The sequence below is a fragment of the Marmota flaviventris genome, chromosome 14 (genome assembly GCF_047511675.1).
Source record: "Marmota flaviventris isolate mMarFla1 chromosome 14, mMarFla1.hap1, whole genome shotgun sequence".
Taxonomy (NCBI): Eukaryota; Metazoa; Chordata; class Mammalia; order Rodentia; family Sciuridae; genus Marmota; species Marmota flaviventris.
The window spans coordinates 88,442,939-88,465,435 of record NC_092511.1 but is presented as its reverse complement, the minus strand read 5'-3'; the positions used below and the strand labels follow the sequence as shown (position 1 = coordinate 88,465,435).

Here is a 22,497-nt window from a genome sequence, read left to right as displayed (position 1 = left end):
CCTTGGTGTAGATCTGTTGTAATTTTGTACATTTGGTTTCCTGTAAGCCTCTTGTATTTTGTTTTCCAATTCATTCTTCATGCTTGCGAAATTTTCTGATATTATTTCATTGAGGAGATTGTGCATTCCTTAGGTATAAAATTCTGTGCCTTCCTCTATCCCAATAACTCTTAGATTTGGTCTTTTGATGCTGTCCCATAATTCTTGTATGTTCTGTTCATGGTTTCTAACTCTCTTCTCTGTGTAGTCAAATTTATTTTCTAGATTGTAAACTTTGTCTTCATTATCCGATATTCTTTCTTCCAAGTGATCTAGTCTGTTGGTTATTCTTTCTATTAAATTTTTTTATTTGATTTATTGTATTCTTCATTTCAAGGATTTCTGACTGTTTTTTTTCAGGGTCTCTATTTCTCTCTTGAAGTAATCTTTTGAAACCTGTATTTGCTCGTTTAGGTCATTTTTAAATTCACAGATCATTTTATTTATGAAACTCCTGAACTCCTTCTCTGACATTTCATCAACTTTGCTGTCCATAGGTTCTGTTATTACAGTGTTCTGGTTTGTTTGGGGCATTTTCCTCCCTTGTGTTTTCATGTTATCTATGTGTCTGTCTGTCTTGCCGTGTGGATCTGAGATCTTACAGTTTCTTACCTATATTCTTGTAGTACTCTCTCAGATTGTTTTTACCTCACCTTGATGTTGGGCTTTCAGACCCTGCTGGTGACCCTCAATGGGTGCTACTGCATTCTGGATCTGGGACCTGTGTAAGTTGAAGTGGGTAGATCTGGGCCACTGGGGTTGACATCCCATGGTAGTCTGCTGGTCAGAGGACATAGCCCTGCACCAGAGGCTAGGCTCTGGTGAGTGTCTGCCCCATCTGAAAAGGGGTGGACCCAACTCACTGTGCACCTGAGCCCCACAGAGGCTGAGGTGAGTGTATCTGGGCTGCTGGGCTTGACCTCCTGCACCTGACTTTTCTTTCTTTTAATGAATGAACTCCATGCAATAAACTTTTCTCTTAGCACTGTTCTCAATGTCCTAGAGATTCAGGAACACCTTTTGAGACTCCTATTTTTTCTCCTGTTATTGCATTGGTGCTGTCTTCTGAATTTTAGACATCCATTCTCAATGAATAAGATGACTTTCTAGGCTTAGTTAATTGACATAGGCATTATTTCTATAATATTCATTATTAAAGTTGTGAAAATTTCAATCCTATAGAAAACTCAAGTAAAAGCCACTTTCTGTACGTTGTCCTCAATATTTTATTTAAGAGGTTTTTTTTTTTTTTCAAAAGCAAGAGACACAATCTCAATTTATTAAGAATGTGAATTGTTTTTCATTAGAGTCTTTCAGAGGTTTGGGATTGCTCTCTGGGTTTTATATTGTAATGAAATAAGAAATAAGGGGAGAAGAAGATGGGAATTGAGAGAAAAGTTGTATTTTTTATTGCTCTATGACTTGGGATTTCAGCAGTGGGAATACCTCTTCTCTGTAAGGTGGATGAATTAGGAATTTCACTGAAACTCAAAATTTGTCAGTTAGAGTGTCCAAGAGATTTAGAAATCTGGATACATTAAATGAAAAAAATAGAAAACTATGGAGCCAAGCCAGTAGTTGCAGCAGCAGCACACCCCCCAAAATGGAGCATCTATGTACATCAAACAAGATCTTCTCAATTTCAAGAATAATACTGGGTGACTTTAACATGCTTCTCTCATCACTGGATAGGTCATCCAAACAAAAACAAATAAAGAAGGTACAGTACAAACAATGCAATTAATAATTAAGACTTAACAGACATATATAGAATATTTCATCCCTCAAAGACTAAATATAATTTTTTTTTCAGCAGCATATGAAACATTTTCTAAAATAGATGATATTTTAGGCCATAAAGCAAATCTTAGCAGACAAAAATAGATTCTATCAGACCAAATGAAATGAAATTAGAAATTAATGATAAGATAAAAATAGAAACTACTCTAACATATGGAGACTAAATAACACACTTCTGAATGATGAATGGAGAGCAAGAAATAAGGGTGAAAAATAAGAAAATACTTAGAGGTAAATGAGAATAGTTATACAACATATCAAAATCTCTGGGATACAATAAAGGCATTTCTCAGAGGAAAGTTTTCAGCATTGAGCCCATTCATTAAAAGAATAAAAAATCACCAAATAAATAATCTAATATTACATTTTAAGGACTTAGAAAAAGAAGAGCAAATTAATACTAAAAGTAGTAGAAAAAGGAAATAATTAAAAGCAGAATAAAAGTCAACAAAATTGAGATTAAAAAGAATTAAAAAAATCAATAGAAAAAAGTTGTTTTGGAAAGAAAAAAAAATTGATAAATCCTTAGCCAAACAAACCAAAAGAAAGAGGGAAAAACTTGTAATTAAACTCTGTGATGGAAAAGGAAATATCAACACAGACACTACATAAATACAGAGGATTATCAGAAAATACTTTGAAAATTTATAGTTAAATGAGCTAGAAAATCTTGAAGACATCAACAAATTCCTAGAGACATATGACAGATAAATTTTAGGTAATGAAATTGAAGAAGCCACCAAGCGCTTACAAGCAAAGAAAAGCCCATGACCAGATGGATTTTAAGAAAGTCCTCCTAGACCTTTAAAGAAAACTAATACCAATTCTCCTCAAATTATTCTGTGAAAAAGAAGTAGAGGAAAGTCTTCCAACATCATTCTATGAAGCCAGTTCTCCCTGATATCAAAACCACACAAAGACACATCAGGGAAATAAAACTTTAGACCAATGTCCCTGATGAACATAGATATAAAAATTCGTAATACAATACTGGCAAATCATGTAAACACATTTACAAAAGATAGTGCCTCATGATCAAGTGGGTTTTATCTAAGGGATGTGAGGCCAGTTCAATATATGGAAATTGAAAATATAATTCATCATATAAATAGACTTAAAGACAAGAATCACATGATGTCTCAATAGATGCCAAAAAGCATTTGACAAAATACAGCATTTATTCATGTTTAAAACACTATAAAAACTAGGAATGGAAGGAACATACCTCAACATTGTAAAAGCTATATATGACAAACCCAAGGCCAACAGGAACAAGATAAGAATACTGATTTTCACCACTTCTACCCAACACAGTCCTTGACATCCTCCAGAGAAATTCTGAAAAATAAAGAAATTAAGGGATACAAATAGAAAAAAAAGAAGAACTTAAACTACCTCTGTTTGCCAATGACATGATCCTCTATTTAGAAGACCCAGAAACCTTCTAGAACTCATGATCAAATTTAGCAAAGTGAGAGTATACAAAATTAACACTCATAAATAAATTGTGTTCCTATACTCCCAGTGATGAATCAACTGAAAGAGAAATTAGGAATATTATCTCATTTACAGTAGTCTCCAAAAGTGAAATACTTGGGAACCAATCTAACAAATGAGGTGAAGAACAACTAACAATGAAAACTACAGAACACTAAATAAAGACATTGAAGAAGAACATACAAGATGGAAAGACCTCCCATATTCTTATATAGGCAGAATTAATATTGTCAAAATGGCCATACAACCAAAAGTACTATACAGATTCAATGCAATTCCAATCAGAATTCCAATGACATTATTTATAGAAGTGGAAAAAAACAGTCACAAATTCATTTGGAAAGATAAGAGGCCCAGAATAGCCAAAGCAATCCTTAGCAAAGAAATAAAAGAGGAATGCATCATAATGCCAGACATTAAATTATACTACAGAGATAAAGTAACAAAAAGAGCATGGTATTGGCACCAAAACAGGCAAGAAGACAAATGCAATAGAATAGAAAGCACAGAGACAAACCCACATAAATACAGTAATCTCATACTAGATAATGATGTCCCAAACAGACACTGAAGAAAAGATAGCTTATTCAGCAAATGGTTCTGTAAAAACTAGAAGTCCATATGTAGTAGAACTATGTCATGCTTATCTTAAATATCAAGATAGAGTAAACAGTGAAAGACTGTTTTGGCTTTAAACCAGATTTCAGGTTGTTTTTGTCCCTAGCTTGTTGAATGATTATGAGAGAAAATCAGAGATATGGAAGAAAGATAAGAGCATGTTTTGCTTTGAGTTTAGGAAATGACTGCATTTCATCTATGTGACAGAGAAGATCAATTTCAAATAGAAGTTCATCTCAGTTGAACTTAGAATGAAATTTAACCCTCTCACCCTGTACAAAACAACTCAAAGTGGATCAAAGACCTATGAATTAGACCAGAAACTGTGAATTTATTAGAAGAAAATGTAGGCCCAACACTCCAACATATCAGCTCAAGAACTGACTTTCTTATCAAGACTTCTTCTCCACAGTAAAGGAAATAAGAGCATGAAGAGAGAGAGAGAGAGAGTTTACAGAATGGGAGAAAAATCTTTACCACTTGCTCCTCAGATGTTAATTTTCAGACTATATAAAGAACTCAAAAAACTTAAGATAAAAAACAATAAATAACTCAATCAATAAATGAGAAAAGAAATCAAACAGTTCCTAAAAGAAGAAACATGAGGGCTGGGGTTTTGGCTCAGTGGTAGAGTGTTCGCCTAGCATGGGTTTGATCCTCAGCATCACATAAATGTAAAATAAGATATTGTGTCCATGTAAAACTTAAAAATAAATATTAAAAAAGAAGAAACATGAACAGTTACAAATATATGAAAAATTTTCAATATCTCTAGCAATTAGAGAAATGCAAATTAAAATTTTACCTAGATTTCATCTCACTCCAGCAATTATAAAGAACACAAGGAACAACAAATATTGGTGAGAATGTGGGGGGAAAGGGTACAGTCATACATTGTTGGTGGGACTGCAAGGGTACAACTCCTTAGAAAGTGGTAGGGAGAGACCTCATAAATCTATGAATGGACCACCACTTGACTCTGTTATTCCACTCCTCAGTATATATCCTAAGGAGTTAAAATCATCATACTGCAGTGATGCAGATATATCAATATTTATAGCAGCATAATTCACAAGAGCTAAGATACAGAACCAAACTAAATGCCCATCAACAGATGAATGTATAAAGAAAATGTGGTTTATATACACAATGGAATATTAGTTAGAAATAAAGAAGAATGACTTTATGACATTTGCTGGTAAATGGGTGGATCTTAAGAGTATCATGTTAAGCAAAATAAGCCTTTCCCTAAAAACCAAAGGTGGGATGGTTTTGCTGTTATGTGCATGCTAACATAGAACAAGGTGGGGTTAGGGGAAAGTAGAATTTCAGTAGATTAGACAAAGGGGATGACAGGAAGGGAGGGGGAATAGGAATAGGAAAGACAGTGGAATAAATCTGATATAACTTTCTTATGTATATAAATGAATACACCACTCTGAATCTCAATATTGTGTACATTCATGTAATATCCTAATTAGAATAGTATACTCCACATTCATATAAATATATCAAAGTAGATTCTACTGTCATGTATAACTAAAATACAAATTTAAAAAGTAAATGTGGTATATATACAGTTTGGTGTATTAACGACTTTATTATATTTTCCATAAATGGATGAATCTTGAGACTATCATGATAAGTGAAACAAGCCAATCCCCCTTCCCCCCCAAAACCAAAGGTCAAACATTTTCTCTGATATGTGCAAACTACACCCAATAAGGGGGGTGGTGGAGTAGAAGTTCTGTGGATTAAACAAAATGGAATTAAGGGAAGGGATAGAGATAGGAAGTGGAGACAGTGAATGAATTTCACACAACTTTCTTTCTGTGTACAAATGTGAATACACCACAGTGAATCTTACCATTATGCACGTTCACAAGAAGTTAATTTTAAAAAGTCAGTATGGGTAAACAGCATAAAGATCAACAGATGGAAGGGAGCATGAGATGGGGGGAGGAGAAGTACTGAGTTCTGAATTAGAATAAGGTATATTCCATGCTTGTACATTTATATAAAAATGGATTCTGTCATGTGTAACTAAAAAGAACCAATAACACAGGGGTGAAAACAAAAAATAAAGGTGGGGGAATCGCATGAAAATCAAAGGGAGTAGATGAAGGACCAAGGAGAGGGATAAAGAAGGGAGAGGGAAGTGCTGGGGAGAGATATTGGCCAAATTATATTGTGAGAATTTTGCATGTACAAATATCTAACAGCAAATCCCACCATTATGCCCAACACTAATGCACAACTCTAATGCAACAATAAAATATATGAAGAAAAAAATAAGTATCTGGACTTTGTCCCCAATTTCTGGCAGAGAGCTCCTGATGGACTTGCAACTTCCTGAGTGACAGAGGAATCAGGGGCACGTTTTGTGCTAATAAGGTAAGTCTTGATGGGACCCCAAATACTTTAGTGTGTGACTGGTAATCAGAAAGACAAACCATTAGATTAGATGACTGGAACTTTCATCCCCAATGAAGAACCTCTGAGAAGGGGTGAGGGACTCAAGATTGAGTTAATCACCAGGGGCCAATGATTCAACCAACCACACATACATAGTGGATCTCCCATGGAATCCTGAACACTGGGTTCTGAGAGCTTCTGAGTTGGTGACCATGTGCAAGTTCTGGGAAGCGGTACACTAGGAGAGAATATTTGGATCATTCTTCATTGTAGAATTTGTAATAATTTGGTACTAGTAAGTGAAGTGCTTTTCTGGGTTCCGTGAGTCTTTCTAGCACATTTTTAAACATAAAGAGGGAAGTATAACTCTGGAGTTATAGTTGGTACCAGGAAGCATTGAAGGCCTGGAACTTGTACATGACATTTCAAGTGGGTCCTGGCTTTGGGAGCAAGCCCTTAACCTGTGGGGTCTGCAGTAACTCGGGGTAGCGAGTATTACGCTGGAATTGTGAGGAAAGGGGCGGGTGGCCGCTGTGGGGACTCGCACAAAGCGGGCTCTCAGGGAGTAGGTAGCCCCCGGACGGAGTCTGGGAAGGCGGCCGCCCAGGGCTCGGGACCGGGACCCGCAGCAGAGTCCTGCCGGTCCCACCCTCGATCCCAGTCGTGGCGCTACAGGGTTGGCGCCGCTCCTGGTCAGGTCACTTTCGGCGACGACCTTCAAATCGGACCCGCAGCCCACCTCCAGGGCACAACTTCCGGGCTCGTCCACCTGGGACCCAGGCGCCACTGTGGGTCAAAGTTCGCGCCATCGGATAGGCCCCGCCCCCCACGCCTCCGCCGCCACCACTCGTCGCGCTTCCGCTTCCGCCTCTGCCTGCTGGGGGCGGTTCCCTGGGCTCGCCCCTCCAGCCGGGCTGTCAGCCCAGTGGGTGACCTCGAGTGGGACAGGTTCTGACTTCCTCACCTGGACACAGTCTCCGTAGGTGGGAGGCCTGCGGCTGCCACATCATGGCCATGGGACCTGTGGACGCCCCCCACCCCGCCATGCCCGGTTTCCCATATGAAGCAGCCCATCAGTCAGGGGGATGAGACTACTGTACAGGCGGACAGGGGCCCTGGGAAGGGCCTGCCAGGTCCCCTTGCTGTGAGGGGACCGCCTCCGAGGGCCTCCTGGACAGCCAGCTGCGGCAAGGACTTTCTTGGCCTTACGTTGTGAGCTCACCCCCAGCCTCAGGTCGGGAAGTGGGACCTTCCTTCAAGCAGGCACGGCTCTCTGGGTAGCACTGCCCAGTGGTGGCCCCGTGCAGACAGGGATGTGGTAGAAAACAGACTCTCCCAGGGTGTTGGGACTAAGCACCTAAGAGAAACTACACCAAAAGAAAGCCTCGCTTCCCAGGCTCCCCATGAGGTTGGCCTTGGAGTCCCTGGAGCTGCTGCAGTGCCCTGATGGGCCCCCCAGTTCCCCAAGCAGCCTTCCTGCTGAAGTGCTGAAGAGTTTGCTGTCACCCTGACCTTCCATTAGTGTTCCCCATACAATCCCATAACTAAGGTAACCTGGAAAGATAACTGAGTTCCCTGTAGTTTGAAGTGGCCAAAGGATGCAAAGAGCAGCACACGGTATGGATCAAATAGATAGTAGCCGATTCTATTAGGTAAAGAAAATGTCAACTTAAAGAGAATGACTACTGGAGACATTAGGGTGCCCTCTCTCATCCACTCTTCCTCTTCTACAGTAGCACCCCTAGTGTTTGGCTGCAGTTGGTTCAAAGGTAACAGATGCCATAAGGTGTACAGTCAGTGAGGTTGGGGACTTCTGTTTAGTTAAAGATAACATTTCTTTCATTTGATGTGATTAAACAAACACAGAAGCTCGGATTGCTGCTGTCAGAATTTGCCACTACAGTAGAAGGCAGCCTGAGAACAAATTGCTAAGAGGAAAAAGGAAGGACCAAGACCACCACAGAGGAGTCCAGGTCCACTGATGATCAGTGAGTCAAATTCATTTTGGTAAGTGAGTCAGTTAGCATTGGGATTTGCTGTTTCATGTAATAGTGTAAATAACTGGGAAAGAACAGTTTTACACTTTGAAAAAAAATGATCTCTTAACAGTGAGACTAAGAAGATGCTTATAAAGCTGCACATTGTACACCTTCCCTATAGAACTAGGAAAAAAAAATCTCAATTATTTACAAAATTAACTCCTAAAAGCCACCAAAAATTTTTAATATTTTTATAACAGAAAGTACTATAAAAGAAGAGTGGATAAATGTTTTGGCAGACTGTATTCAAAGCCTAAGATGGAAAGTGAAATTTCTCCTATCTTATCTCTACCTGTAAGTTGCCCTTCATTTAGCAAGAAACCCGTGGACACTTAATTGAATCTATTAAGTAATTCATGTAGAAAAATATCAAAGGACCAGAACTGAAGGGCACTAGTGATTTCTTTCCAGGTTTTGAGAAATGTTAGAACTGAAACTTCAGAGATGTGTTTTTTCTATTAATAAAAAGGATGTTCTGTCATTTTTCTCTTCCAGTGTGGTATCTGGGTATTGTTTTTATGTCATGTCTCTTCAGGTTTCTTTATTTGGAACATTTCTTCAGTCTTTCTTGGTCTTTTATATAATTAATATCAAAAGTTTAGTCCTCCCTTTTTTTTTTTCAATTGTCCTACAGTAAAATGGACATTCCTTTTGGCTTATAGTTCTTTGGGTTTCAATATACATTGAGACTCATGAAACCAGCACCACAATATGGTTACAGAAAAAGTTCTGTTAGCCCTCAAATTCCTCCATTACTACTCTGCTATAGCCACACACCTGTCCCATGCCTAATCTTAGCATGCATGATCTCTTCTTCATCACTATAGTTTGGAACTCTTGGGAACCTCATATAAATGGACACAGACTTCTTCTCTTACACCTCCCTCACCCTGCCTTATTGTGTATTAGTATCCAAATATCAATTTGAGACTGGATTTTTTTCCTTGACATAATGCCTTTAAGATCCATCCAAACTGTTGCCTTTATCAATAATTTTTTTTTCTTATTGCTGAGTAGTTAGTATTTATTGTATGGATTATCACAATTGGTTCATTCAACAATAGTAAGACTTTTGGGTTTGTTTCTAGTTTGGGGTGATTATGAAGAGATCCGGCTAAGCATTCATGTACAAGTTTTTGTGTGAAGATAAGTTCTGAATTCTGTAGGATAAATAGCTAAGGGTAAGATTTGCTGGATTCTACGGTGGGTATATGTTTGACTGTTGAAGAAACTGCCAAACTGTTCATCCTTGTCATTACCCATGATGCAACTGGGAGGAGATGATCTCTTCCTGGGGAGAGTTGCATTTAATTAACCACTGCCTGAGTAGGATGTACAGACTAGGAGATGAAGGAGGCAATCAACAGCCTATTTGAGTTTATTTTTAAAAAAAAATTGTTCTTTTTAGATATACATGATAGTAGAATGTATTTTGACATGTTACACGTACATGGAATATAACTTATAAGTTGGATCCAATTCTTATGGTTGAACATGATGTGGAGGTACACTGGTCATGTATTCACATTTGAACATAGGAAAATTATGTCTAATTCCTTCTACTATCTTTCGTATACCCATTCACCCTTCCTTCTCTTCATTCCCCTCTGTTTAATCCAATGAACTTCTTTTCTTACATCTCCCCCACCCCACCTTATTGTGTGTTAGCATCCAAATATCACAAAGAGCATTCTGTCTTTGGTTTTTGGGATTGGCTTATTTTGCTCAGCATGATAGTCTCCAGTTTCATCCATTTTTGGGCAAAGGCCATAATTTTATTCTTCTGTATGGCTGATTAGTATTCCATTGTTTATATATACCACACTTTCTTTATCCATTCATCTGTTGAAGGGTACCTAGGTTGGTTCCATAACTTAGCTACTGTGAATTGAGCTGTTATAAACACTGATGTGGCTGTAATATGTTTAAGTCCTTTGGATATACACTAAGGAGTGAGATAATTGGGTCAAATGGTGATTCAATTCCAAGTTTTCTGGAGAATCTCCATACTACTTTCCATAGTGATTGCACCAATTTGTGGTCCACCAGCAATGGATCAGTAAACCTTTTTCCCCATATCCTTTCCAATATTTATTGTTACTTGTATTCTTGATAGTGGATATTCTGACTGGAGTGAGATGGAATCTCAGTATCATTTTCATTGTTATTTCTCTAATTGCTAGAGTGTTGAATATTTATTTCTTCTTCTGCAGAGTGTCTGCTCAGTTCCTTTGCCCATTTATTTTTATTTTTTTGTGTGTGTTAAGATTTTTGAGTTCTTTGTATATCCTGGAGATTAGTGCTCTGTCTGAGGTGCAGGTGGCTCCATGTTCTTGATTGTTTCCTTTGGTGTGCAGAAGCTTTTTAGTTTGATACCATCCAACTTATTGATTCTTGATTTTACTTCTTGTGCTTTAGGAGTCCTGCTGAGGAAGTTGGTTCCTAGGCTCCTAGGAGCATTGGGTCTATGTTTTCTTCTAGTAGGCACAGTGTCTGGTCTAATACCTAAGTCCTTGATCCACTTTAAGTTGAGTTTTGTTCAGGGGTCTCACCTTCATTCTGCTGCATATTGATTTCCAGTTTTCCCAGCATCACTTGTTGAAGAGGCTATCTTTTCTCCAATGTTTGCTTATGGTGCCTTTGTCTAGTATGAGATAACTGTATTTATGTGTGTTTGTCTGTGTTTAATTTTGTTCCATTGGTCTTAATGTGTGTTTTTTTGTGCCAATACCATGTCATTTTTATTATGATAGCTCTGTGGTATAATTTAAGATCTGGTATTGTGATGCCTCCTGCTTCACTTTTCTCACAAAGTATTGCTTTAGCTATTCTGGGACTCCTTTTTTCCAAAATGAAAGTAATGGCTACCTTTTCTATTTCTATGAAGAACATAATTGGAATCTTTGTAGGAATTGCATTAAATCTGTATAACACTTTTGGTAGTTTGGCCATTTTGACAATATTGATTATGCCTATCCAAGAACATGGGAGATCTTTTCATCTTCTAAGGTCCTCTTTAATTTCTTTCTTTAGTTTTCTGTAGTTTTAATTATAGAGGTCTTTCACCTTATTTGTTAGACTCCCAAGTTTTTCATTTTTTTGAGGCTGTTGTGAATGGCATAGATTTCCTACTTTTTCTGTCAGCCAATTAATCATTGGTGTGTAAGAATTCAATTGGTTTATGGGTGTTAAATTTATATCCTGCTTCTTGGACCTCCTGGATGGACAGGAGGACTATTCTCCCATAGGTTGCATTCCAGATTGGAGAACATGTATCAAACAGAAAGAAGAGTGTAAGGCTTCCCTGCAGGAAGGGAGAGCTGGACACACCATGGATCTGGGACTGATGCTGGTTCTTTGTCTAGAGACCTGCCCTGTCACAGCCTGTACAGCCAGTGAGACTTGGCTGGGGTGGACTGTATTGTGGAGACAGGAAATTAAACAGGAGCTATGGGAAACAGAGTCCAGGCTTCTGCCTGCCCACAGTGCCATGCCTTTCAGCCTGGGCACCCAGATTGACCTAGAGGATTTTCATAAGTCTCCAGCTGCTGTTGCCTTTTGTGCAGCTACACATGAGTGGCTTGAACCTGGAGCACTGTGCTCACTACCTGCAGGCCCAGCTTGAGGATGTGAAGTGCAGCAGGAAGAGGAGGACTGGGGTGGGTATACAAGGGTAAGGAGGGTACACAAGTGTAAATGAAAAAGGTCATGTTTTGGTCCCACTGGATGGAGTCTATAAGTCTAATGTTGCACTGGGAATAATGATAAGCCTTTTACCACTCAGGCAATGTTGTTGGTCTGAGAAGAGATCCTGTGTGGGCTTTGGGGCTAAAAACTTCTGGGCAGATAGAGTATTGACTGTTTTAGCAAAGCTCAGGGCAAGGCAGTCATGTTGGAATCATTTCTCCTCTAGCTGCAGCCTCAGTTCCAGAACAAGCTCTTAAAGCACCTGCAGAGCTACAGCCTTCTCCAGGAGGTGCTCTGGTGCCCAGTCAAGTGGCAGCACCAGCATCAGATCCAGAGCTTGTGTTCAACCCAGTATGTGTTTGGAAGCAAGAGGCAGTTCTAGAGCTGGCTTTAGTGTCAGCTTTGGAGTTCCAGGCAGCTCTTGCTCCACTGCTGAATTTAGCTCTGTCCCCAACTCTAGAGCTGAAGTCCATCCCATTACCAGTTCTGTCAGTAGAGCCTTGCCAGCCTTGACTTGTGCCACAGAGAAAGGGCTGAGAAAGGGAATGTGTTAACATTCCCTCCAGACCTGAGGGCAGAGAGCTTCCTGCTAATGGATGAAATGTCTTTGCATGCCTGGGCTTGGTGGTTGAACTTCCTTCTGGTGTCTGCTGCCTAGATCTGCTGTTTCCTGCTGTAGAGCCCATGTTCCTGTCTCAACTCCATTTCACCACTGCAGTGAGTGATGCTGACTTCTGGGTGGTGATGAGTTCCAAAAGGAAAAGATATGTCTATGAGCTCTGAACAGGGCAGAGTGGGAAGTTAGAACAGCATCATGGGCAGTAAAATGATCGTGCTCTGTATGTCAGTGAGGCAGGTGTGCATTTGTACAACATAGAGGAAGAAGCAGGCAGAGGCAGGCAAGGCAACCAGAGTAGAGGCAGTATTTTGAGGGATAAAGGAGCTTAGAAGCAGGCCCTGTGCAAAAGTAAGGTTTCCTATTTGGTGGTAGACTGAGGGGACAATGTTGTCTCTGATTGCATCCTTGGCTAATCTAAAGAGCCAAGATAACTCAAAGTCTGGGTATAGTTTCCAGAAGCCCCATAGAGAGTGCTGTGAACCTGAAGTTTTGGGGATTCTGCTGATGTTGCCATCTCCACAGTTCTTGAAGTCGAATTCAGAGTCCTCGGCAATGACGTCCAGCTCCACTGCATCTTTGAGCAACACCTCTTCAGAATTGTCCAGGCCTTTTCCCATGGCCACCAAAAGCAACAGTGTCCAGTATTGCAGGTATCTCCACTAGCAGTACCTCACTGCCCATCTACAACAAGCAGCTGGGAGACAGCTGCATGGTTTACATCAACCTAGAAGAGCAGATTATGATGGAATACGAGATAATCCTGGTGAGCCTGACAGCAGGGGTTTCTCACAGGTGACCACACTGGAAAAGGCAGAAAACATCCAACACCATGGACTAGTCCTGCCATCTTGAATTGGAGCTTCTGGAAGGTTAGGAGGGAATAAAGAAGGGAGAGGTCTGTGTTTAGGACTTGACCTGAGAGGAGGGAGAGCACCCGTATGCCCAGCTCCAGCTGTGAGTGGGCCTGCATGCTGTGGGGTTTGCCAGCCACAAGTGTAAGAGCACATGCTGGAGACAGATGAGGTCAGAGAAATATCTAGGGTGCAGGCTGCACTGTATGGGCCACAGACACCTACGAGCCATTCAGGAAGCCAGGAGTGTGAGTCTGCATATCCCTTGAATGGGTAGCTGAGAAAGTCTCTTTGTAGAATTTATATGGATGTGGAGTATACACCCTAATATTTCAGGTGTCCAGATGCAGAGGAGACATGTTCAGTTCTCCCCCTGCTGGTTCAGGTATCCCATTACACCCCAGCCACCACTGAGCCTCTAGTCTCTCACCTGCATGGTCTTGTTCCTCAGTTTGTTTTTTGCCCTGGCTGTAAGGACCAAAGCCTGCAACATTTCTGCCTGTGCCAAGTAAAGAATCAGCCTGCATCCTAGAGTAGAACTGGCATATAGTGGGTCACTGGTCTATTACTCTGATCTCAGTGGGAATAGGAGGTATCTGTGCACAGACTCTTGAGTCCTTTTACCTTGAGTGAAAAGTGGCTCCAGATAGGACAATGGCAATTACAGGCAGACTATTGTATGAGGATTGGGGTAGTAGCCCATGGGAAGAACCAATATGATTACAGGGAGCCCAGCCTTAGGTGGCAGGATAACAAGAGGTGCCTTTGTGTTCACAGCTGAGGTGTCTCCTGAATGTCCCTGACCACTGTTGTCTGGGCATAACCTCCAGGCCACATACCCTGATGACCTGTTTTTCATGCTGATCCAGGTGACCTTCCAGGATAGGGTTCCTGCTATGATATTCAGGATTTGGACCAACACTGCTTAAAAAGGAATATTTGGAAAATTTGAGCTCCCATAAATCATCTCAGAGCATCAGAATAAGTGGGACAACGAGATGGTGGGGAGAAATGATCAACCAGCAGGCTCCAGACAATTTGCATCCCCAAAAAAGAAAGAAAGAGTGCCTTGGCCTAGAAAAAAACAGCCAGAGTGTGTGGTGGGTCTTGTGCACAAAGGAAACTGCACTAAAGTGGGCCTAAAATATGCAGGTGCTCTGTGCTGTCCCAGGGGCTGCTGGACCTCCCTAACATGTGTCCTCCCCTGCATCAGTCACTCATTGCAAAGCTGACATCTATAATGGTCAAAGAAGAAAGCCTCCTTCAAGCAGCAGCATGCACCATGGTCACTGATAAAGATGATCTCTGACTAAGAAGGGAAAAAATGGGCTACAAATGGAATCACACTGATGTGAAAAAAGAGGGGGATGAGGAGGGGAAGGAGGCAAACAAGAGAAAGGAATACAAAAAGCACAAGAGTAGGTTTAATTATAACTGGAATAAGAATACAAATCAGAGGGATAATGATGAGGAGGAAGAGGAAGACATGAAAACATTTCTGTTCCTGAGGGCATACCCCTGCTCAGGTCATCCTCCATCCATGCCCAACATACTTCCAATTTTTATCACCTTCTAGGAGTGTATTCATCTATAAATGGATTAATCCACTGATTAGGTCAAGGTACTCACCATCAAACAATTTCCTGAAAGCACTTGTTTCAATATTCCTGCATTGTGAAGAAAGGTTCAGCACATGGGCCACTGGGGGCAAATTCTGACACAAACACTAGCAGTAGTTCTTTGGCAGGTCCAACCTGAACTGAGTCATTCTGGTGTTCAAGGGGCGTTTTCTTTGAAAGGTGTTAGTTCTTGTGCGCAGTCTTTCCTCAAGGAAGACCCATGGAGGAAGTCTTTGATAGTACTATAGCTGGATTGGAGGGCTCTACGGGCTGTGGATGGCCTGACATGGCAGAGGCTCTCAGATGTTGAGTGTGTCCTGTGGTGTACTACTTGAATGTCAACTACCACCTTTCTGCCACTCCCTCCCCACAATGGGATCCCTGACAATGGAAACATCGTATGTGCCATAAACTCTCCAGTCAACCATTACTTCATCCTGGGAAAATGATCCACCAGCAAGTGGCCAAGATCAAGGAAGGAGGGTAAACACTGATCTTATTGGCTCTTTTTTTCTGGTACTACTGTACATCCACAAAAGGAGGGAAGAAACCTCAGATTCCTATATGTTCTAGAAGCCCTACAGAGCAAACTGACAGGCTGGGGTGGCTTACAGTTTCTGGGTTTGCTGATGTTGCCATCCCCCACAGTTCTTGAAGTATCCTCTGCAATTACAGACAGCATCACCACAGCCTGGAGGAGAACCTTTTCTCCAAAAGGAGGACACAGGTTTATGGACAATAAATGCTTCATGAAGCCTAGTGTCCTAGGAGTCACTACTAGCAGATCCTCAAGGCCCTCTAAAACAAGCATTTGGGAGACAGATTCTTGGTTCATATTAGCTTAGAAGAGCAAAGCAGAAAAAACTGTAAGAGTGTCCTGATAAGACCAGTAGAAGGGATGTCTCCTTATGCTTAACCCAGGGCAGGGAGCAAACACATATCAAATGCCATGGACTATCCATGCCCTTTAGAATTGGAGCTCCTGAATGGTCAGGAAGCATAGATGGAAACAAGGAAGAAAGAGGTCAGTGTTAAGGGATAGACCTGAGAGGAGGGAGAGCACCAGTATGTCTACCCCCATATCTGGGGGAGTCTGTGTTTGGTGGTAGCAGGCAGGCCAGAAGTCCAGGGGCAGGTATTGGTGGGAGATGAGAATAGGAAAGGACCTAGGCCCATCTACTGTATTGGATGGAGAATGCAGGTGCACATGGAGGACATTGGTATGAGGTTCTTTGTGTCCCTTGAATAAGGAACTGGGAGGGTCTCTGCAGAATTTATATGGATATGGTGTAAACTAAACCTCTAGGATCCCATTTTTAATGATCACCCTTGCTGAATGAGGTGCTCCAATACACCCCAGTCAGCACTGAGCCTCAGGAGGCCAGGTGCTCTCATGGCTATCATTGAGCACTCACACACACGATCTTGTCCTTGAGTCTGTTTTTGTCCTGGGAATCAGGATCAAAGCCTCTAGGGCTTCTGCCTGGGCTACACACAAATGCAGCCTGCATCTCAGAGTAGACTAGGGATATATAGGAGGACACGGTCTATTCCTCCCATCTTGGTGGGAGAAGAGTGTGTCTGTACATAGGCTGTGTGGTCCTTTTATTCTGAGTGGAATGTGACTCTACACAAACAAGGCAATGGAAGCTACAAGCACAGTGTTGTATGAGAACTGGGCTCGCAGCCCATCAGAAGACCCCACGAGATTACCAGGAGACCACCCTCAGGCACTAGAGTGATGACATGGTATCCTTTTATTTAGAGCTGAGGTGACTCAAATGACCTGACCACTGTCCTTCAGGTAGCCACTGTCCTTCGGGTAGGCCCATTTCCTGAAGGCCTGTATCCTATGTTGATCCAGGACCTGCCATGATAGGGCTTCTGTAATCATATGCAGGACTCTGGACCAACACTTGCTAAAGGAGGAGAATTCAGAAGACCATGAGTAAGTGGGACAATAGGATGGCAGGGAGCAATGGTCTGGAAGTGGACTCAGGACAAATTGTAGTTCAAAATAGTAGTATCTGACCTAGAAGAACACTCAAACAGGGTGTGGTGGGCGTTGTGCACAGGAAAACCTGCACTGAGGCTGGAAAAACGGTTTACAGGTTCTATTATCTTCCCCAGTGGCTAATGCAACCCCCACCATGTGTTTTTCCCTGGACCTGAACAGGCATTCCATGCTGGTATCAGTGAGGAGTAAGGAGGAAAGCTTCCTCTCAGGGTCAGGATGGCTCCATAGCTCACTGATAGGAATGGTTTTAGAGGAAGATGGGAACACAGGGACTAAGGATGAAATTGATACTTTTCTGGCCTGAAGCACAATATTTAAAGCATTGTGTATGACATTAAAACCACAGCCTGTGTGGAGTATTGTCAGTGTTCCAGCAAGCAAAACCAGGAATAAATTTTTAAAAAGTACAGGCTGGGCAACAGCCTGAATAGTCTATCTTTGGACAAATTCCCAAGTCCTCTGTGCCAGAGTCTGCTTCCCAATAAGTGATCAGAATAGTGAGATCATTATCCCTAACTAAAGTAATCTGAGGGATTTCTAAGCATGTATACCACAGAGCTGATCTATAAATAATACCATTGCTGTTTTCTTTTTTGAGAGTAAAACATCCATAGCAGCCATGATCCCAACCTGTCTGCACTGAAACACTCCACCCCTAGGAATTCTAGGGTAACTTATCTCATATATTAATCTACTAAGTTTGTTAGGTTAGTAGAGTCTTACAGAAGAGGAAGGCTGAAGCCTTGGTAGGCTAAGGAAATCATAGCAGAGATACACACATCCAGCCCAGCATTGACTGAGAACAGGCTGTAGGCCAGAGGAAGGCTGCAGGAAACAGGTGTTCAGAGGAAGGACTAGCTGAGTGTCTGAAACCCACTGGGGGTTGTGGCATCCCTGGGCCATAGCAAAATGCTGAAGTAAAGCAGTTACTCCCCTGGTCTTTGGAACCATTGTTCTCAGTAGGGTAGCATTTGTGATGTGGCATCCATTCTAGGAAGCCTGGACCCATGGAGGCAGGCACCACCAATGGCAGGAGCATGGCTAAATGTGGTATGTGTATTGGTTAGCCTTTTCTCACTGTGACAATACTTGAGGAAAATAACTTAGAAAAGAAATCATGTATTTTGGCTCTGGGTCTCATTGCTCTCCATTTGATTATGCACTGAGTCTGTCTATAATGACATAAGTGTATGGCAGTGGAAAGTTACTCAGCCTCTTGCCAATCAGGGCATAGATTAGGAGAGAGAGAATGAGGGTGATAGAGGGAGGGAAAGAAAGATAGGAGGATGAGGAATACTACTAGGAGAATGAAGATTAAGGGGAGCCAACTGGGAAAATATACACCTACCAAAGGCCCTCTTCTGTGCAGGTCTTTCTTCAACCATGCCCAAACTAGCTGCAGTTCATACCACCTCCCAGTATTGTATTCATCTTGAATGAGTATTTCATGATAACATCAGAGCACTCACCATCGAATGCTTCCCCCAAAACTGACCTATGATCATTGCTGAATTGGGGACCAGTCACTCAACATTTGAGCCTTTTGCAGGAGATTCTGGATGCAAACCCTTGCAGTGTCCTATGGCAGATACAAGAGGAACTGAAATGTTCTGCCAAAGCAACAGATATTATGTCTGTTGAAGTCATTTTTTCCTCAGGAAGAACTATTGAGGACATCTTTGTAGGTATTGGAGCTGAATTGGTGAACTCGCAGGTCTGTGGATCATGCCTTTCCTGACAGAGGCTCTCAGATGTTGGGAGTGTCCTGTGGTGCATCTGTTGAAAGCCACCTAATACCTGTATTCTCCTCTCTCCCCAGAGCTGAAGATTCCCCATGACGCAAATATCTTTTATTCCCTGAATCCTTGAGTCAAGTATGACTTTGTACTGAGGAAGAAGATCTTCCCAAGTAAGAAGAACAATGAGTGGATCCAGCCCAAACCTCCCCCTCATGATGCAACAGAGGCTCAAAATCACCACAGGAACCTTAAAAGAACATTTTGCAGCTCTCCGACTGGGTAGTACTGAAGCATCACATGATCGTTGGCATTTATTTCTTTAAATATGTGCTCCAAAATTTTGCAGTTACCCATCTATAATTTGCCAGTAGATCCTTGTTATTTATACCACTTAGTAAGACATTTATTATTATAGCAAAACTTTATTGTTTAGTTTTAGCATTTAAAATATAAATGTTTTCCTTTGTAATCTGTAATAATTTTAGCAGCAATTTCTAGAGGAAACAAACAAAAAGGAAGAAATGTTTCATTTGATCAACTAGAAATTTTATTAGGGTTATGGCAGATTATATATCTGAGTAAATTTTCCAGTGGGAGTAATTAAATACTGGATTTCATGGAACACATACACAAACCCATCCACCTACACCCCATGCACTTAGATTGAATGATTGAATAGATTCAATGTCTGTGCTGAAATGTTTGGGAGAAGGGTTTCAAATTCTCAGATTTTGAAATGTTTTCAATTACATAAGTTACCTTGGGAATGAAACTCAATTCTAAACAAGAAATGCATGAGTACTTTACACACACCTTTACACATATCCTGAAGTTAGTATTATATGCAATATATTTAGTGCACCTGTATTCTGACTGTGACCATACTTGGAGGTCAGATGTGTAATTTTCTACTTGTAGCATCACAATGCGTCTCCAATGTTTTGATTTTGGAATATTGCAGATTTTTATTTTTTTAGATAAGGAATGATATATACCATACATATGTCTTTTTATTTATACATGTAATGATAATGAATGTCATGCATTTAGGAATCTGTAGACTGTAGAAAATGAATAAATGCCTACTGTTGCCTGGACTTGTCTGCAGAATCCTATAGAGTCTGAGCATCTAAAAACCTAGTCATTGAAGGATTTTTATGGCATGGAACAAATTTAAAGGGGTATTAAAGAATAGAACTATTTTTTTTTTCTGACTCATGGAGCAGGACTCACAGTTGTTCAAGATTTTATGGGTTACTAATCTTTGATAATTCTGTTATTTGTTAATATATTTAATGCAGTTAATTGTAGTTGAAAACTACCCATTTGAAATATATTAATTAGCATTGTTTCTGTAAATATAAACTGACTGTAAATATAAACCATTTTTGATAACTACAAGGAAGACAAGATTTTCAAATTTTCAAACTTGAAATTGGGCATTGTCCTTGAAACTGTTAGTCCCTGAGTTTGAATGAAGGAGTTAGAAAATTTTCAATTTTCCACAGTATATAAAAAATTACACACTTAAAAGAATGTATATTTGCTTAAACTATCTACAAATTGGAATTTTGTAAGCAGTCATTCAATTTTTTTAATTGATAGACTACATGTTTATGAAAACTAGAAAGTGTTTTCATGGGATAAAATAGTATCAGTTAATTTATAATGTCTATATTCTTGTTTGATATCTTGCTCCATTTCAGTGTTACCAAGCTTAAATTCAAAATATCAATGAAACAAACACACTGTCTATAGAACAAACCCTGTTAAAGATTTCTTTAATATTTCTTATTTGTGATATGTTCTCTTATTTTAATCACCATTAAAGAATAATTAGTTATGCATTTTTACCATTATGTAATAAAAATTAAATGCACAATACCAGGAAAATGTGTTTACAAATTAAGCATTTGCATATATCAGTATAGTTAGCATAATGAAAAGACAGGTCTTTTCTAAATGGCTTCATTTTCATTAGCAGGCATTATTAGTGTGTATAGAAGTATTATATGCATATTTGTCCATCTTCATCTTTATGCTTTAAAAGTTCATGATATTAAGACATTTGTAGCATAATAAATAATGTACAACTTAGTCTTGTATTTACTCCTTTTCAATTCTTAGTCTTCCAATGAATGTATCATAATAATTTTTAGGTTTCTAATAACAAAATATCATAGTCATTAATTGGTTGGACATTATTTCTCAATAGAGCAAATCTTGTTTCTATAATAAGAATTTGGCCAAAAAAAATGAATTCAAAATTTATTTCAATATATTATTCTTCTGACACATAGCAAAAAATTTCTTAAGAAATGAAAATGGTTATTAACTACAAGTTATAATAATTTTGTATTTTCAGAATATTACTCTCTGAAAAAAGCATATACAAGAAGTATAAAGTGAGATGGAAGGCACGGCGATCGGCACAGGTGGAAGGTGGAGCCGCGTGGTGCTTGGTGCAGAACACAGAGGCTTTGCTTGCGGGTCACCAGACCTAGCTCTGGACAAAGCACAAGGTCACCCCAGTATCCCCCACCTCACCAAATACCCTATGCGGGAAACAGACGGAATCCATCTTGGAAAACCTTACTCCCCATCTATCGGTGAGCGTGGCTACCAGCCTGGTTCTGTGGCTGATCAGGTACCTGGTTTCCAACTCCCCAACCCCAGCTGTGATAACTCAAAATTTTTCCCACAAGCTTTTTTTTTTTGGTGGGGGGGGGGGGGCGGTGCGTAACTATCAATATGTAACAGCAACTGTACAGGCACTTGGTTTCCAACTCAGAGACTAAGAGTAAGGAGGCTCCAGGTAGAAGCTCAAGCCCTCTCACACTGGCTACCTCCACCATCCTGAACACAGAGACTCAAGCCAGGAATAGACAACTCCACCTACTGCAAGAAAAGAAAACAGAGTTCTGAGACTTTTCTTTCTTTCTTTTATTTTTTTGCTCTTCTCATCCAATCTCCTTTACTCTTCAACCTCTGGTCCTCACAACCTCAACATTTGTGAAACCAAGAACTTTGCATGAAATAGGACTTTAACAACTTAATCACCAGAATAATATAATATAGAGGAATTGCATATGCCCCACTTCCCCCCCCCCCTTTTTCTTCTTCTTATTTTCTTTCTCCCACTCACTTTTTTTTCTTTCTTTCCTTGTTATTTTTTTCTTCCTCCCTCTATCCCACTTTCAACCTCCTAACTTTTACTATTTATATGTAGGGTGATTTTCTAAATACAGATAGGAGTTTGTATACATTCTTCTGTAAATTACCCCTGTCTATTCATTAGAGTTCTCCAAAGTTGCTAAGTTAGATTAACCCCATACTGTCACTCCTTTCCCCCTTAATATAATGTCCTATGCCTGACCCTCGGTTTTCCATATGCCACCAGAAATGGCATGCCTTTTATGAAACTAATGACTATATTTTAAATAATAATTGAAGCCAACATCTGTAGAAATAGAGTCTAACTATAAATGTATTAATAATGAAAACTTGCTCATAGATGATGTCCTATTGATATTGGGAACTGTTAAGATTATCTATGC

At 40.2% G+C, this 22,497-nt stretch overlaps 1 long non-coding RNA gene across 2 annotated transcripts; it reads left to right on the top strand.

Annotated features, from left to right (window-relative positions):
• Positions 1–7,266: 7,266 nt before the first annotated feature.
• LOC139701752 (uncharacterized) lies at positions 7,267–21,603 on the top strand. Of its 2 annotated transcripts, XR_011704264.1 has the most exons (4): positions 7,267–7,352; positions 8,236–8,376; positions 19,021–19,219; positions 21,306–21,603. It is a non-coding gene; the product is annotated as an uncharacterized lncRNA (long non-coding RNA). The 2 variants fall into 2 exon arrangements; XR_011704263.1 differs by lacking the exon at positions 21,306–21,603 and having other exon boundaries at positions 19,021–20,457.
• The last annotated feature ends 894 nt before the right edge of the window (positions 21,604–22,497 follow it).